This window comes from Ruditapes philippinarum, unplaced genomic scaffold (genome assembly GCF_026571515.1).
Source record: "Ruditapes philippinarum isolate M1 unplaced genomic scaffold, ASM2657151v2 ctg1301_1_1_1_1, whole genome shotgun sequence".
Lineage (NCBI taxonomy): Eukaryota > Metazoa > Mollusca > Bivalvia > Venerida > Veneridae > Ruditapes > Ruditapes philippinarum.
The window spans coordinates 207,001-227,441 of NW_026852304.1; the positions used below are offsets into that span (position 1 = coordinate 207,001).

Sequence of the window (20,441 nt, forward strand, 5' to 3'; positions counted from 1 at the left end):
GATACATTGTCATAATTGATTCTTCAACTTTTGACTTGAGTTATTACTGCATATTGAATTCCCAAAGCCAAGACCTTATTTTGGAACGGACGTCTGGACTAAGTAACATAACTTTTAATTGAAATCCAAGAGTCATGTCGACATATAAGAGGGAGATACCCAATATGATCTCAATATTATTTATGTATATATCGCTTTACAATACACAAAGGCCTCTTTGTTGTACTGATCTATAAAACAGTGTATCCTAGATAAAATACTCCATACTTAACAAAATAAAAAATGACAAGTATGAAGTAGTTTCGGCGTTGTCACTGTACTTTTTATACAATATTTTCTTTTAAAAAAATATTGTGCCATTTTAATTGAACCATTGCTTAAGGTAAATGAATAAATCGATATCAGAAAACATTTAAGCATTTTTATTAAGCTCACAGCAATATAAGTTTCTTTAATCTTTATGTTTAAACTTAACTTCTTAACTAGGAAGTCACTTCAGTGCATCATAAATTTGATAGTCAAAGGAATGAAAATCAAAAATCCATTGCCATGTGTATATATGTCAATTTCTGAAACTGATTTCCAAAGCTGATTTCCAAAACGTATGATAAGTTTTAAAAAGGCATAAGTAGAAAGTGTTCAACGAAATAAAGACATTCAGATTCATACCAACCGTGCGATATTATAGGTCAATTGAGTGTGTGTTTTACAAACATCGTCCTTTTTACAAAGGTTTGGTAACAATGCTGCTCATTTAGTTTCCCAAGGGCCACCAAGCTTGTGTTGTTGTAGAAGAACTGTAAGTGAAAGCTAATTAAGACAAGTCTTGCCTGTCTAAAACTGCTGTAGTTTTGGTATAAACTTCATAGCAAAACACTGAAGCAAAGTACATTTTATTTCACAGGCAGGTCAACGTAAATGAGTCTGTAAAATTTTAGATAAAACCTAATGTACAAAGCTAGCTTAACTGAGATTTATTTTAGTGTTAAGTTTAAGTCACATAATGAACAAAAACTATTGTATTAATGACAAAATACATGTTAAATAAACTGTAATCCAGTATTGATTACACAGACCTCCTTGCAATTGTTAACTAGTTATGTTTGAGAATAGGCAAGTAGGGGATGTTAGTTCAAAACAAAATTCTCATTTATCTAAATCATCCCCCATGTTATGGTAATTATGTTTCACTTACGTTCCACATGCAACTGTTAAAATAATATAAATATTTTACATAACTGCTATCAACATTTAACTGTTTACGAAGTAAAACATCTAGAAATGTTTTTATTTCATTTATATTCTTGCAAAAATTAAAAAAGACCATTTTAAGAAGTTCAAAACTATTTTAAGATACAAAATAATTATAGAAAAGCAATGGCATGCACATTCAGATAAATGGGTCTCATTTCCGACATAGTGTTCTAATATCTTTTAAATCACTAGTGTGGAATTTGATAAATTAAAGTAAATCTTAAATGACGTTTTTATTTTTTTTTTAAAAACAACAAAAAAAAACGAAAAACAAAAAATAAGTTCACAGGACATGGATACCCAAACATTCCGATGTATTATCACAAAAGTCATGCACTAATACTGGAGTGTATGATCATAGCAGAAACATTTTGTTCGGGGTAACATGTGATTCTGTGACAAAAGTCTAAATATGATAATTTTAATAATCAGGGGATATGCCTTTGCTAACCTCGGATATGTAAGCGACACCTCACTAAGATGCGTAAATTCAAGTGACGGAAACATTCTTAAAAAGTTTTATGACTCTTGTTCAAGAAAGTCAATGGTTGCATGGAAGTAACTGGTTATGGAAAAACAATGGAAGTCACTGATTGAAAAGGAAAGTCAATTGATGCTACAAAGATCCAGGGTAGCTCAGAAAAGTCAAGAGTTTCTTCAGTTGGTATTAAGTGAAGTTATTGGTTGCTATTTAAGTCACTATTTGCTATTTTATGGTTGTGGCTAAAGGAAACTTTTGCGTAGGTCACATCTAAAATCTAAGTCAACTGATATCAAAGTTTGATTCTGAATCTTACACTGTGAACATTTCATTGCACTAGGTCCAAATAAAAAAGTTAATTACTTGGTAAAGATCTAGGTCAGCTGATACTATGATTAAAAACTTGATGGATGTGAAAGTTAACACACGAACTTTATTTCATAGTTGTAAATCATATAAAAATATGTTACGTAGCCATGCTAGGTGGGACCAATTTTTACCCTAGTTTTAATTTGAACACAGCTAGAGGTGGTCTACTAGAAACGTGAACAAACTTTGTTCAGTATTGTAAGAAAATTCTACACACCAAATGTAAGAGCTTTATGCAAGAAGCTAATACAATAATAAAAGGTACGGTAAAACGGTATGTTCGGTTGGAAATGCAAACAATAAGGTAATAAAATTGTTGTTTTTTTTCCATTAAATGCAACGCTTTTTTAGACATTGACAAAGTTAGTTAATTAAGCTTTTTGCAGTAAAACATGAAAAACAAGCAATTATCATAGTATTGCAAGCAATCCATAAGTCCCCTACCGGATAGAACCCCATCAGCATTCTGAAGGGCCATTGGCCATTCACTAATGTGTAAATTTTTCTCTATTTTAAGTAAATTTGTTGGAAATGTTCTTTAAAAGTGATCACAGGAAAAAGTTTTTATGAACAGACAGACAGACGGACTGAATGACACTCTAAAATTAATATTTGAAACATCCCTGTTATCAAAACATAACATTTTAAAAAGCAAAATTCTTAAAGAGGAGATAACTCTGGAATTAAAGATGCAATTTCATAAAAAGTTTCAGCTCTTTTTGACTAATCACAAATATTGTTATATTTGCCATGTTTTAAGCCTATTTGTTGCCAAGGCAATCAATATTTTTTCAAAATAGGAAGAGCAGATAAGACATGCATAATCTCAAGACTATCTACCCATATGTCAAGTTTCATAAAAATATTTCCAGTACTTTTTGAGTTATCACTGGATTCAGTTTATGTGTAAAATTTGCCATATTTTCAGTCTATGTGTTGCCATAGCAACCAGAATTTTCAACATAGGAAGAAAAGAAAAAGACGTGTATAATCTCAAGACTGCCATCTACACATATTACAAGTTTCATAAAAATATTTCTATTACTTTTTGCGTTAACACTGGATCCAGTTTATGTGTAAAAATTGCCATATTTTCAGTCTATTTGTTGCAATAGCAACCAGAATTTTCAACATAGGAAGAAAAGAAAAAGACGTGCATAATCTCCATACTGCCATCTATCCATATATCAAGTTTCATAAAAATATTTCCAGTACTTTTTGCGTTATAACTGGATCCAGTTTATGTGTAAAATTTGCAATATTTTCAGCCTATTTGTTGCCATAGCAACCAGAATTTTCAACATAGGAAGAAAAGAAAAAGACGTGCATAATCTCCATACTGCCATCTATCCATATATCAAGTTTCATTAAAATATTTCCAGTACTTTTCAAGTTATCGCGGGATCCAGTTTTGTGGACGGACGGACTGACGGACTGACAGACGGACGGACGGACAGACGGACGGACAGACGGACGGAGGGTAAACCTAAAGTCCCCTCCGGTAAATTGGTAGGGGACTAATAAAAACTATGCAGTGACAGACAAGAGAATTTATACCAAAGACAAAATTTAAACATCTCGCATTGAAACGATATGACTGTTAGAATCTATTATTGTTTCAGTCAAGTTCTAAATGGCACTTGAAAAAGGTAATTAACGTTTCTACTTCTTTCACTACTGATTATACTATGGCCATATTTTCCCGAATATCGCACGATTTTATACTAGAATGCACAACTGATCAAGCAGCAAACAAATCTCGCGTTTACCATTGCAATCTTTACACCGGCACAATCAAGAAAAAGGTTAGATTCTTCGCATTCGCACAGTATTTTGGTCATTTAATTAATAATATAATATATATCATAATATAATATAATTTGGTTAGTTTTTGATGATTTTGTCAGGCCGGTTCCGAGTCAGGATTATAAAAATAGTCGCAACAAATTTGTAAAATTAAACATTTCTTTTAATTTTTGTTTCACTCAAATAATAAACTTATTCAACAGGCTATGATATAGAGGATATTTGTTTAGTTCAGTGTAAGATCAGAATATATTTCACCGAGTGAGCACCAAAAGGTATATTTCACGAGTGGCGCAGCCCCGAGTGAAATATGAACTTTTGGTGTTCAGAAGGTGAAATATATTTCGATCTTACACTAAACTAAATAAATTTTCTTTTTATTATATGCAAAAAAACGTTTTAAAAAGACATTAAACCTAATACTGAATGAAAAGCGCGCCAAATAATAATACAACGTGACGTCATTTACGACGTCACGTCATCAGTTCTGTGCACGCTGGTATTTCACTGAAACAACGTAAGGGGCTTAAATTAAAAACAGTGAAATTATCAAAGTGGTAATTTCACTGTTTCAAACAGTGAAATTACCAGTTTTATATCACTGATATATTTCTATAAACCACCGAAAAGCATGTAATAAAAGCAAATACATGTAATAAATAGAACAAATATTTCTTAGAATACCTTTATATCTTTATCTTTCATTTTCTAATAGTGTAAGTCAATTTATATCTTCTATCATTTCTGTTATCTATTTTAATTATCTCTTTCAATTATCTTTTCCGTTATGAATACTTTTAAATAAAATTCGGTCTATTTATAGGCTTCTTTTGTGAACATGACGTCAAAATGAAAGTAGGGTTTTCCCGTAAAAACTGGGTTTACAGTGACGTCACGATATAATTATAGTTAACAAAATGGCAGACTAATTTCAGACAATATTTTATATGAAGAAAAATGACATATATAAGAACATATAAACAATCAATCATGACAGGATATAAATGTAAGTTAATTTAAAGATGAGACAATAATGCTATGTATAAATATTATCGCTGAATTTACTGAATCTCGTATCAGCATGGTAAACAAATGCTGTCAATGAAACGGAGTAGGTGGGGAACAGCCTAGCAATATCTCTTATTTTCTAGAGAGAAAGGGTGATTTTCGCTTAGATCTTGCCAACATGCTTTATCTATTTTAAGAGATTTGGAAATATATTCTATTTCAATTGCATTAAGGTAAAGATCGTCAAGAAAATGAACTTTCTTAGTAAACCTATGTCAGAATTAGTTGTATTTGACTATTTTCAATAAAATTTGTTTGTCTTGATTATATAGTATCGACGATCTTTGTGTAGAAGAGAGATAAAAAAATATATCATTAGCAGGGAGACGAGGCTTTCCTTCGTTTGCTGTTTAATTTTCTATTAAGGCAATAGGATCGTTTTACATTTGTTTGATGTTTAATTTGTAAAACATTATCCGCAGCACGTTATTTTTGGCAGCTGACATTATTACAAGGCCGTCGGACAAGATTACATTTTGCTGACTGCTTCACTTATTACAAGGCAGTCAGACCAAGTTAGTTTTTGTTATAAGAATTATGCATATTTTGTAGCATCGAGAGTGTTTGATGGAATAGGATGTTAGTACAATACTTTGGAAGATTCACAGAAAGCCTCAAGATATAACAGCCTCTTATATCTAGCATTTGGAGGATTCGACTTAGATTATTTACTACAATTTTCTGATCAAATATGACAGACGGATGAATATTCGTAAGAATAAAATATTTACAAGATAGTTTTCACAGGGTTTCAACTACAGTCAAGCTGTAACATGACTATAAAATAGCAGAAAATAATTAGTAATTTTATATCCATATGCCCGTATTCACGTATTTACCTGAATGTTTATACGATTGTCTTATTTGGATGTTCATTGCTGATACTAAATTACTAGATGATTAACTTTCTTCTATGATTTATCTTGAAAGTTATTGTATTATAGTTTGAGAAATGTTTAATTTAATATTATCTTTGATTACCATAAATTCTTCGAAGTTTAGCATGAATTCTAAACATTTCACGAAAAAATGTCCCGAATTTTAAACTTTTCAATAAATATGGTCTATCTTAAATTGAAAATAATTTCAGAGAAAACAAGAGCTGTCCGCAAGACAGCGCGCTCGACTTTTTTATTGCTTGCCAATAAAAAAAGTTTTTGCAGTAAAAGGCAATACAAGAATCTCTGTATTTTTAAAGTGAACAATGGCCATGAGCATTAAGATATTTAGTGAAGAATTATTTTACTGAATTGTGTGATACCCTTGAACACTGCAGCAAAGTTTGAAATGTTTAAGTCAAAAAGAGGGCTGGTAAGAAAGAAAAAAAAACTGAGTTGAGCCTTAAATAAATTTAATTCTAAGTCGATAAAAGGCCTTAATTTTTAAAACAAATCCTTGACAGAGTTACCTTCTCTTGCGTACAGATGGGGTAATGATGTGAAATAGCATTAAAAGTTTCAAAGCAATATCTCAAAGGGTTAAGGCAATAAGTGGATTTACCCATATTCAATGTATTTTCTAAGTCAAAAAGGGGCATAATTCTGTCAAAAACCTTGACAGAGTTATGTCCTCTTGTCTGTTGATGAAGGTCGTGATGGTAAACAAGTATGGTCAGTTTCAAAGCAATACCTCCAATGGTTTTGAAATAAAGTGAGGTGGTACAAAAAAACTTAACCAAGCTCAATACACTTTCTAAGTCAAAAAAGGGCCATAATTCTGTCAAAAACCTTGACAGAGTTATGTACTCTTGTCTGTAGATGGAGGTTATGATGGTGAACAAGTATGGTAAGTTTCAAAGCCATACTTGTAATACTTCTGAAATAAAGTGGGGTGGTACGAAAAACTTAACCAAGGTGTGACGCCAACGCCGACGCCGACGCCGGGGCGAGTAGGATAGCTCCCCTTTTCATAGAAAAGTCGAGCTAAAAACCAATGTTATGTACGTTCTACTAAGGCGCAGAAAAAAACCTTATTCCCTGTTGTTCATGTTTATAATGCATTTCTGTAATTCCTGCTAACATGTAATGTGTTGTATATAACAGGCTGTCATTTCTAAATGCCTAAATCACTTGATGAACTACATACTTAATTTAAGTAATTTGACGGTCCTTGTCTGCATTAATGTAAAACGAATTGATGGCATTCCAAATAGCTTTTTGACAGCTCTATGGCTTTACATTTTGAATCAAGTAAAGTGTTCCATAAAGAGACTTTAGCGCACAAACAGTTGTGTTTATACGTGTTTCATATCATACTTACAACAAATGCTTGGCAACATTGTTTCACAAAACCAGATTTCTATATGTCACAAAATCTACATGTTTATAATGACACGTAAATTTATTAAGACAAAAAACTGCTAATCTGTTTATAGATATGTTCAAATTTTGGTTTGTTTGGTGTTTTTGTACGTTGGATTTGTAAATCTGGAAACAAAGTGATCCCTCGGAAGCATTAATCACAAAAAAATTACATGAAAATTGCAAACTCGGTTTGATTGAGTCTGTACATCGCATCTACAATGTCACGATCGCATGGCGACTTTCCAGATTAACTGGTGGTGGTAAAAGCATAAACAAACTTTTGCGATTTCATCTGTGGACGTATAAAGAAACCAATTAATATGCTCTTAATTACTTCAAATTAAATGCAATTAATGCCTTTACCTCACAAGATTAAATTCACTAAAACTACTGTATTCATTTATTTGTATTTAATTAAACCAATCACGTCTCATTATCACCTTTTCAAGTTTCTCTGGGCATTCGTACAATGCTTAACATTTCATGTGAAATGTAATGTAAGATAAACAGGTGAAACATTACTTGGAGGATAAACAAATGCTTCTCTGATATCCATAAAATTAACTGTATGTGTTTAATTCATTAAATATTTAACAAACAAAAAAAACAACTTAAAATGTAGCGCTTTCTTATTAAGACTAAATAATTTAAGATATTTTCATTTATTAAAAGATAAGAACACATTTTTTTCTTCGTGGACAAGTGCGGATGTGCATTTTATTTGTACTTTTCATCACTTTAATCCTTTACTTTATCTATACCTACAGTTTAATAAAACAAGGAGAAAAGTCTAATATAAAATTGCAGTGAAGTTTCTGAAAGCTTTAGAACGCTTTTGATATATTACATACACAGTAAAGAATTTCGACAGGATGTAACATTACGATTGGATGTAGACCACTCAGAGAAAAATGTAGTATATACGCCTATCATTACTAATTATTTCTAATAATTAATAAGAAAAACAGTGTTACTTTTGTTCATTATATATAATGTTTTTAATCAATAATACAGAAAGGCATTGATTAAAATATATGTCCTATATTCTTTATAATCAAGAACCATTTTCTGTTTCTGACGATTCTTACTTTCATGAATTAAATATCATTAGCATAATATGATATTTATTCTCTATATTGATAGACGCAAACGTCCAATAAAAGTTGATCCAATTTAAGTTGATATTTATTATTTATTGCAAATCATTTGTCAGAAATAGAAGTATATATTTAAAGGTCATTGAAATTATGAAAATAATCATTTATGGATAAACGTTAAACCCTAACACACATACGAAGTGTGAAAAAAAGATCATTCCGTTTGGCAAAATATAAAGAAGCACTTTTTAAAGCCAACCGTAAATTGTCTAGAATTATGGCGTGGCATGCATTTAAACGTAATTTTTTCCGACAGTAATTAAGTACTCACAATTCAATAGACAATGTTGTGTATAAAGTGTTGTCAAATATTCCAAGTCAGTATCTAAACCAACACGGTCAGAGACATTACCATAATTGACTGCTCAACTTTTGACTGGAGTTAAGATTGTATATTTAATTCCCAAAGTTCAGTCTTAATTCCGATATACATATATGTATCTAAACTATCCAAGACTTGCACTAATATCGCAAAGTATTTTAATGTCGACAAACAAGAGGGAGATATCCAAATATTGATATTTATGTATATCTCTTCATAATACCAAAAGGTCTTTTTTATAAAACAGAATGTCCTATAAACATTCTCGTTACTAAATATTTCGACAATCATGCAAGAGAACTAGTTTTGTAACTGTACTTAAATCAGTATTTCCTTTTTTAAGTATCGTGACATTTAAATCAATACCTTGCTTAGCATAAATGATATAACAAAAATATAAAGCATTAAGTATGTCGTTTTTCTCAATGAAATATAAGTACGTATCTAAGATAACTTTATGCTTATACTGCGCAATATTTATATAACAGGTAAAAGAACAAACATACGAACAATCCTTTGGCACATGTATACACGTCTTTTTATGACACGCGTTTCTAAAACGTATCTTCTTAAAGATCCTATAACACATTTTTTTCATGTATAAATAAATATGATGCTCAAATTGAGATTTGTCAATATTGTAAGTTCCAATAAGCATTATTTATAAAGATATTACCGAATTTAACATTTCATGTAAATAAAGGGAGGTAATTAGAAATTTATTTTCTATAAATTCTAAGTCAAATTTTCCAATAAGAAATGAATGCATATTATTTATTGACTAAACATAATGTGCACAAATATTTGCAGTACACATTTTTAATATTCTTCGGTGTTTGAAAATTGTTTTATTTGCATAATTATATACATATATATTTTTTTGCATGTGTGGTATACACACAGTAACAATATCAATCACAAAACATACAGGATCATTAAAAACGTCTAAGTTGATTGTCTTCAGCAAGATATATTCATATCAATACCAATCGTGTGATATAATAGAATAATAGATTACACTAACCCTTTAATATTAAGTTTGGAATCGATGCTGATATTTTAGTTTTCTAAGAACTATATGAGCTGAAGCAAACTGTACTGTTGCTGCGAATAACCGTAAGTGATGGCCTTACTTTTGGTATTATCGTCATAACAATACTTAGTATAGATAGTTTAATTCACGTGCATATACACGAAAATATAAAATTATATGTAATGATGATTTGAATATTCAGTTTTGGAAAATTAATTGAGAAACACACCTACTAACGGCACCTTAAAAGTCAAATATCTAAAAGCGAATATTTTTATTGGCACATAAATACTTTGTTTACTCAAAAGCGCACTGTAACCGTAATGAAAAATGTTAATTTAGAGTCATTTGTTTTCTTTTCCCCCTGATAATTCCCCCAGTATATTTGAAGCATGTGGTCGAGGAGAAACTGGCCTAAGTTGAATCTAAAGGATGAAGTTTGTTATTTTTTGTAATTCTTTATCGCTCATTTGACCTTAGTTGAATCCAAAGAAATATAAGTACTGCTGGTTTTGGCATTCGCTAATACGTAGCGTAAGTACTTAATAACTTCGTCTATGGCTGTTTTGAAAATGTAATTAATTTAGTAGGAACACAGTGATATTACACTTCTTTTTTCAAATATAATCAAAACCTCATGCTTTAATTATGTAAGCATTTATTTATTAAACGTTTTCTCGTAAATTTTTATATCAAACATTCATCGGATTAAATAAATATAATTTCGGCATTAAAAATTAAGTTTGATTAGTTTTGTACATTAAACAGTTTAAAAATGAAATGAGATTTGAAAATACGAATCAATGTTGAAAATTGCTTTTCTTAAAATTTAATATGGACTGTATATTTCATTCTTAACCTGATACATCTGTGAATTTAAGCAGCTTGTGATTAAATCTGAAACACTCCATTCAAAGTTTAAGGGACTTTGATATCAGTCTCATTAGACTACACAGACGGGCCTCTACATTGGTGGTTACAAAGTTTATCACTTTCAGTTAACATGTTCAGGGTCAATACTAGTATTTGATTATTACATTGAAGGATTCACACATCAGAATTGAAACAGGTCAAGGGTTAATAAATCAACACATCCTTTGTTTGAAATGTCCTCTAAATACGTCGAATAATATAATGGGTATACATTACAGTGCCATAAAATTAATCGTTTCTATGCAAATCAGATTCTATTTACGTAAAAACATCAATTTTAACTTTTTCTGACAAATAAATAGTTGTATTCATAATAAAATTGAAATAATCTTTAAAATATGGAAATTAAAATCAATTTGGAAATGCTTAATCAGCAATAAATTTAAGTACCCAATTTCAAAAGAGGACGAAAATGTGTAAACAAAAGGAGGTAGCGATTCGATAATAATTGTGTTTTAATTATACGTATATTTTTAGTCACAAGAATTCTAAAATAATACAAGTAACATGTGTGAAATTTGACCTAACTGATACATCATCATAGCAATTTTGTTATTTTGTAGTAAATTAAAATATCTTGACAAAATTCAAGCAATATCATTAAGGATTATCATTGCATTAAGATTTTCTACTGCATTTGTCAAAAATCACAGGACTTGATTCATGTTATCGTACACTAAAAGACTAGTGATTACCTTATCAATAAGAATGTTAATAAATTTGCCTAGTTAATTGTTTCTTAAATCCAAAACCAAATTGTATCATTATCATAACCAACATTGTCTCAGGGTCAGATCGTATCATAGTGTAAAGCTATAAGAGCGGTAAAATAAAAGAAAATTACTAAGTGCGTTTGGGAAAGTCAAATTCGGAAATGCTCAACCTGTCAAATTATACGACATTTTATAAAAAATATTATGCAGCGGAAATCTTTGCAAACAATGATACATGTCGCATGTCTTTGAGAAATTCATAATTTAAAAAAACTGACAGACCAGAAATGCCATAAAAATTAGTCGATTTTTACAGAGGAATAAATTGTATTTCACAAAATAATTGTTCTATGAAAATCTGACTCTATAAGGGATAGTTACTACATAACAAAACCTCATTAGTTATTATGCAAAAATGATTGTTTTAAAAATTGTTTGTATAAATCCAATTCCATTATTTTTACGACATGGCAAATTCACCCATATATGTTATTTTCAACATTTGTAAACAATCAAACACAAAACAAAAGTACTAAAGCAATGCTTGCGCATTTAAAACATCTTTATCTTTGCTTAATTGATACAAACAATTATCCTGAAATTTGACACTTTTGATGAATCACCAGGGATTGTTCCAATAAATAACTTTGTAATTTTGTAGTAAAAACAACCATTTTTGACAGAATTAGGCTATATCAATACATGCACATTTTCTACGGCATTTTTCAAAGTGCAAAGGAAATGCTCCATCTGGGTGAAATCGATAAATGTCAAGCATATTATTGGAAATAAGCCATTCGCTTAACAACAAAGAGATTTATGAAATCGCCCGTGGTTTGAAACTGCGTCTATAATACATGCTTGAAAACCAAATTACACCATTTATATCATCACATCAGTATATTTGTATTACCAAACCAACAGAGTACAATAAAGTTTCAAGCGTAATCAAACTTGTTTAAGTGTGAAGCACAGAGATAAAGAAAATACCTTCTTGTTACTGTTTTAACTCGTAATACAGAAAGGAACAGATTTTTTTTTTCATTTTATTTATAAAATAAAAAACTTAAAGTAAAACAAACATGTATTCTGCTAACAAAAAAACCCTTTTTATATCTGTTATTTGTCAAATTATTTCCTTTTTTTCTTTTTTAGACAGTAATCACCTAATTAGTTGTAAATTGAGACAAATAGTCTTGCACCAAATCCTATTTGCAAAACACACATGTATTCAAAATATTAATGACCTTGAACTTGCATTATCTCCCTTCTCTGCTCTGATGCAAAACTTGCAGATTTTAGACCATGTGGTTGAAGATTTAGGATAAATAAGGCTGTTTACTTAAGTTTTCTCTAAAGTTTCAATCTTATTTGATCTTATCTGAATTATGATAGTCTTGCAACCAGTGTTTGTTCTTCATACCATATCAATAGTTCATGTAATGACAAAATACTGTAATGAAAACAGAAATGTTTAGCAAATAAATTCTGGTAAAATCCATGCTATTGCATTGTTGTAAGTGTGCATGTATACCAATATCCATAGATTCCGATACTACAATAGCTCAAAGGTAGAAAAATTACTTAAGTTGAGAAATAAGTACATGATTCATAACGGAACGCAGCCTTGCTACAATAATATAATGGAACTGTTCTAATTTGAGATCTAACTAATAAAATATTCTAGTTCTAACTTTTGAGTAGATGTCGATAATTGAAATCATTAAAAATGCCTAAACTTGTCCACATATTCCCATGACAATTGTCTACTGGAAGGCGATAAAAAAACTTTTCTTTTGAGTCTAAATTTGCATAATAAAATCTATGAAATGTTTTTCTACAAAAATTCATTTTATACATAATTCTTTTTGGAAAGGCAATAATTTGAACCAGTATTAAAGTGTAATATTGATCTATAAATTCAACAACATTGGTGTTGAATTGAAAACAATAAACAGGCAATCCAAAAAAGGAAAGTTTTGTGAGGAATGTAGTATTTCACCTTAGATTATATACATGTACATATTTAAAGATGTGATGTAAGCTTCATTCGACATGCAATAACTTTCAGGCAATGTTCTCATAATATTATAGCACAAAATTGCCAAAAGTTATTAAAAATAAATTGACTGAATTTGTGCTCAAAAGGAAGACTCACAAGAGCTGTCGGTAGGACAGCAACGCTCGACTATTCTTAGTGCTTGATAGTAAAAAAAAATGCTTGATACAGTTACCTCCTCCTGTTTACAGGTTGGGGTCATGATGGTGAACAAGTGTGCAAAGTTTCAAAGCCATATGTCAATGGACTTTGAAAATATTTGAACTATTACAAAAACTTTAACGTAAATTCTAAGTCGGAAAAGGGGCATAATTCTGTCAAAATGCTTGATAGAGTTACCTCCTCTGTTTACAAGTTGGGGTCATGATGTTGAACAAGTGTGCAAAGTTTCAAAGCCATATGTCAATGGACTTTGAAAATATTTGAACTATTACAAAAACTTTAACGTAAATTCTAAGTCGAAAAAGGGGCATAATTCTGTCAAAATGCTTGATACAGTTACCTCCTCTTGTCTACAGGTTGGGGTCATGATGGTGAACAAGTGTGCAAAGTTTCAAAGCCATATGTCTATGGACTTTGAAAATATTTGAACTATTACAAAAACTTTAACATAAGTGGTTACGCCGACGCCGACGCTCGGGTGACTGCAATAGCTCTACTTATTCTTATCGAATAGTCGAGCTAAAAAGTGTGTAAGGCATTAAATTAAAGGGATAGTTTGATGACAGTGTCTCAATGAAATGGTTAAACGGCGTACTGTTAAAGATCTCTGGCGTACTTCTTAATAAAGTGGTGTTATTAATTTTGGATATGCTTCATGTCAACACATTAAACTGTTTTAAAACTACCAAAAGCAAAGAGAGATTTACCTGGCAATTATTTCAGGTAGATGTACATTCTTATTTCAAAGAAATATCAATAATATGCTATTTTAATTCGATCATAAGACGGTATTGAAGACCATGAACACTTCTGTAAATTTGTTGCCAGCTTCAGGCAAGATATAGTCTCTGAAATTGGGCGATTTAAAAAAAAACACAATAATAATCTTGCTTAGAATAGGCTGGCGCTGTCCTGTTTTTCTTACTAAAATGAATTATGCTAATGAGAAAGTTGTGTTCTTTGTGATAAAAAATCATCAAAATAAGCATATATCATTTCTTATTATATTTGACTTTCCTTTTAATTAATGGTTGGTCACCCACCCACCCATCACGCCACAATTTAACATGCTACAAACTTTGATATTGATTTTTTTTCTAGTTAACTACAGTAGTTAATGTTAGCTACTATCCACTCTCTCTATCATTGCGTATTCTTTGTTTCAATAAGGACAGTGACTATCAGTGTAAAAAATAGTTTTTGACCTTTAAGTTACCATCTTGTATAATACGATGGAACTTTGGATACTCTATATACTAAGTCTTGATACGTCCATTATAAGACTGAAACGGGGTAATACAGGCAAAGGCAAAATGGTTATCAATATGCAACATTATCTACACTCCTCAGCAATGGAATTAGCTTTAAACGATCACCTTATGCTAAAGCATGCTAAAGCATGGTTCATGCCCTAGAATAAATCTTTGTCTATGATAGAAATCAGTAACAACAGGAAAAAGTCTCCTAGAATATAACTTGTATCATATTTCATTCATTTAAACCACAAAATATTTTTTAGGATTTATAGGAGAAAAAGCTAATTAGAAAACACTGAATGTACCAGCTGCAGGAATTATAATTAATTAGTGAGCAAATTATTTATATTTTAACTGAACAAATAAAATGAAAGAAAAATGGTATTTGTTGGAATAAGTCCCTTTCAAAATCTGAAATTTTCAAGTTATGGTCTCGTTCATTATATAGTCACATTTCCTAAATGATAGGATTCTATATCTAAAAGGTCAAGGTCATTTAAGGTTCAGGGATATATTCCAATGAGTCAAAATTATCTTACCTGTTCACAGGTAAGTTTTGCTGATTATGTCAGCAAACGAAGATGGACAAAGACGGAGGTAAAATAATTGACCTTTCTTCAAGACACTATTATAAAAATAGATTAGGGAATAAGATAAAGAATTCACTTTCTAAATAATGATAAATACTTCAGTGCATATTTCAGGAATTAAATTTGTATAATATCAGAAGTAAGATCAACTGTCACGTTGAAATCATTTAGATTTTTAGAGGCTTTACAAAAATTAAGTTACCCATTTGAAATATTATTTTTAAATAAAAAAATTTTTTCCTTTTAGTAATAGCAAAGGGAAAACTCCAAGGGAAATTTAAGCTTTCCAAATTTTTTTTGTAGAATGTATGTCTTAAAAAGGAATACTTTTTGGTCTTCCAAAAAAGATGGGCTCTACTTTTATATTCAAATTTCATTAAAAAAGCCCGATCATGTTCAGGACTGAAGCAATTAAATAACCCCCTTATGTATAGGAGAAATTTTTTCTGTTTTTCATTGAGTTTGTTTTTTGTTTCAAAAAAAGCCAATATTAAATGGGGGGATCTTTAGACTCGCAATCAAAATAATGTCTTTTTTGTGTTAGGAAGTAGTTTCATTGTTTTTCTGGTTTTTTATTTCAAATAAACAGACCTTTGTAAAACATGTTCATTTTGTGAAGGTCATTTATATGATTATCGTTTTTTTGTAACACGAGCAATTATAAACGTTTCCATTCATTTAAAATGACTCTCCACCTTTTATGCGAATAAGCTCGTCATTTGTAATATACTTCCGTGACTTCGTGCATTTTATTTATGAAACAGTTTATGTTCAGAGAGCTTGTGACAGTGTAACACAATATCATGTTTGTTTTGAAAAGCTTTACTAATTGCTTTAATGTTTCTTGCACTGACTTTTTTTTTAATGTCACTGAATGACATACTTTACTATCCTTTAGTAAAATCATATGCTGGCACCAGTATTTCTTATATATTGAATTTATTTTTCTCAATCATTTTGGAATCACACTCTTTAAGTATGTCTTAGCCATGTCTCTAGAAAAGTCTCTTTGCGTTTGAACAATTCGTTGTTATTTTATAAGATTTCAATATAAAGATATTGAAATTATCAACAAGTCATTTAATAATGATAACAGAAGTGCAGACTGTTTTGGATCTATATTGGTATTGTTACAACCGGCATGTAAAGAATTAGCTTTTTGGTTTGAAAAAAAAACCTTAAAATATTGAAGAAGAAACCCCTCTTCAGATTTTTATAAAAATAAACATAAGAAAGTCACTTGAAGAAGCTTATCTTTGTTTCTTATTATTGGACAGAAAGCATCGATACAGGATAACTCGAGACCTAATTCCATCGGTGACAAATATTCACCTGATTCTCTATATGAGTCTGTATTACAGACAGGAAGATATCTAACAGGAAATATTCTTTAGATAGCGATATATGTTCCGAGGATTGCACGATTCTTTTAATATATTTTATACGCTTAGTCAAACTTGTTGTTCTAATCGATGGCTCTTAAGTGATACCTAATTTGTATCGTTCACCCAAAGGATTAAGTTTGAAAGTTTATAAATATATAAATAGAAAATTAAGATATATGAAATGTATTCAGCAGGAAAAAAAGAAAAGTTTTCAGTAAGACAAATCTATTATTCACAGAGTTGTTACGCTAATGATCTTTTTGTTTATTCATTGTAGTGCCTTTTCACACCGTCATGTCTGCAACAAACTAAATGAAAGACAAATTACACTATGTATACCCAATGTTTCTCCTATATCATCATGAACGTGAGACGATTCTTGTTGAGTCAGATAAAGTTATACATGAAAGCAATACAGATACGAGCATGTTGAGTGCTTAAATGAAAATGTTCATATTCACTGTAATGCAATTAGTACAATTAATTACGAGTCGAGTAAGAGCGCTTAGTTGTATGATTTTGTTGTATTGTGTCATAAATAAAGATTGAAAAAAGAAGATAAAGAAGATTGAAAATTTTGACTAATACTAGTAATATAACCAATGTTTATCAATCAAATTACCAAAGGACAGCTGTGTGATTAACGACCTACGTTCCAACGAATTTCACGATAACGTAGATATTGAAAAATCAAAATCAGGAAAATGTCACCGATCGAATTACAGCAAAAATGAAATTATTACAATGATTTGGTTTAAAACATGAGATAACTTTTCAAAATAACATACATTTACAGTGACACAAAAAAAACATGGAAACCTAAAGTTTCAAATGAATGGCAATCAGTTTTCGTCTTCCCTCTCTTCAAGAAAAGATGCCAGAATAAAATAAATGAATAAAAAAAAGAGTATTACAGAGGGAAAAAAATGAAAAACAATTATGACAGATAAGGACATTCACATAGGTTCTGATTGGCATATTACTGATCCGGACTGAAACAGTTTTCACCAGTATATTTTTATTATAATTTCTACTAACACAGTTTTTAACATGTTCCGAAAAGTAGTTTCAAAATTAAATCACACCTTGGCAGTTTTCTGCCATCAGCCAAGCAAAAGACGGTTTACATTCTGTATTAAAAGCATTGTAAAATTTAATCGGGTTTCTTTCCAACAAACAATCAGAATTTTAATCTCTAGTTGGACAATTGGCATAATCAAACCGAATTTTACTAACAGAAAGCGCGAGGTCGTACGATTTTGCTTATAGTAAAAGCCATTGTTTTTTGCTTTTGGAAAGAAAAGGAAGATGACCTGTAACATTCAGAAAATTTTTGCTGTTCTCTAATTTTATCAATAATTGCGGAAAAACTGAATAAAAGAAGTTTGAAAAAAGTCCACCAAGAAATAACAGCCTTTCTTAACTCAACATAACCTGTTAAATATATTGAGCTTTAATCCAGAAAAACAAACAACAAATAAAAACAAAATTTTTCTCAAATTTGATATAACATTTTTGTAAAGATAGCCCTATAAATTTTAGATCCCGCCAATAACTTCTCCTCAAACATTATAGCAATAATTTTTTGGGCCTTGCAGTCGATATCAAAATACCTAAGGCGTGATACTTGACAAACTAATCCTGGCATAATTCCATATAAAAATTTTAGCAAATAAAGCAGACATTTTGCGTCCTTTTCGGTTATTATTTTGACGACGAGATAAATAATCGCAGACTAAATAATGTATCACAATAGAAGAACAAAGTGTATGATTTACGTAGCATTTAATAAATCTGAACATTTTCTAACACTGAATTGTTTAACAATATCTGTCAATTTTGAAGGCCCGCTAAGTAACAGATAAGTTTTTTGAATATATAAAACCTTAATACTTAAAATCCCACAGCAAAGTGGCTATATTTGAAAACATTTAATCAAATAAAATTAGCCAATTATGCTTGAAGACTATATCATTTAATCATCACAAAACGTCGTATATCGGGGTTTTCTACTAAAAAATCAAGAACAACTCAAAGTAAGATATGGTACTAAACAAGATCAACAAGGAAAGGCGGTATCCCTACACAACAATAGTATTGTATATAAATATGTTGGTTTACCTGTGTAAACGAAAAAGAGTAACAATGTTCTATGGAAATGGTTCTTGGTCCATTTAAAATCCTTTCCCTTCCTATAAAGAACAGTAATCTCTTTTTGCAGCCTTTTTAAGTATCTTTAATCTGCATGTGGGAATTGAGACATTTTTAAATCCATTAAATATGTGCCTAAAACCGTTCTTCCTTTTTACGCAAAAGGGGAAAATAAACATAAAAAAAAATAAACCAGAAAAGAGCTGGCCGGAAGGGAGTCTACTTAAGTAGGTTTTAAATCACTCATACTGCAACAGACATTTCAATGAGATAAAAGCGTTGCAGTCAATAAACGAGAAAGGAATATTTGTTATACTAATTGAAAGGATGGTCAACCTTGCTTATAACAGCAATTCATTTCACTTTGTTTTCGATTTATTTATTCTTACAGCATTTACATTCATAACTTGATCTCACATATACGAAGAGAAAGATGACTAATTTAATTTACCAGAAAAGATACAGAAAAATTCTGTTTCATCTATGAACATGTATTTCGGAATTGGTGTGATGACTGTTTCAAAAGTTATATTAAATTGAAGGCGATTAGAGCATTGCAAAAAGACCAAATGTCATCCCTGATTTTTCAAATAGCTTAGGCATCTTTTTTAACATATTTAACGATAGTCATGCGAAGATAATTTTAAGTGAAAATATTTCTTATTAATATTCTATCGTATACATTAGAATCATACATTCTGTTTATAAGTTTGACATGATCATCCGTTTTTGTTAGAATAATTTTGAAATAAATTCAAACCTTAAAAAAAAAACAAATATTTTTTTTTTCAAAACTGACATGCATAACTTAAAATACTTTGAAATAATAAGTCAATTCTTCAGTTTTGCTCTGAGTATCTAAGTCGGAAAACAAAACTTTTTTATGTATGCATGTTAATTAATCTTCATCTTTGCTATATTCACTTCTATGGAAATGCGAAAATCTAAAATACCCTTGTCATATGTGACAATTTACAAGGAAAAGTGACTATGAATAGATCTTGGTAGATTGTGCTTAATTTGCAGATTGTGCATAATTTCCATATTGTGCGAACATTTCAAGTAGGGATTAGCGTGATTTTTTGAGAACATCAGAAGTCTGTAGCTTAACTCGTTTTTCATGGATAATAGTGTCTGCAGACGCTGCATATTTTGGCAAATTACCATCGTGACCAGGAGTACAACATTGAGGTTTAATGCCTCATACACCACCAGACTTAAGTGGTCAGATTAAAAACGTAAGTGCCCACTCAGGCAGTCACTATACTTAATTGTTAGACGGCTGTGCCTGACATAATCGTGAACTCCTTTAACCATTCGCCTTCTGACGGCAACATATTCTAATTGAGCGACCAGTGCAGTTCAAGATAAGCCGGCAAGTCAATACTAACTCATCATA

At 30.5% G+C, this 20,441-nt stretch overlaps 1 protein-coding gene across 5 annotated transcripts in view; it reads right to left on the reverse strand.

Moving 5' to 3' along the window:
• The window catches only part of LOC132755918 (RAB11-binding protein RELCH homolog), a 100,774-nt gene that overhangs the window by 27,697 nt on the left and 52,636 nt on the right, over positions 1-20,441 (reverse strand). The window lies entirely within an intron of this gene.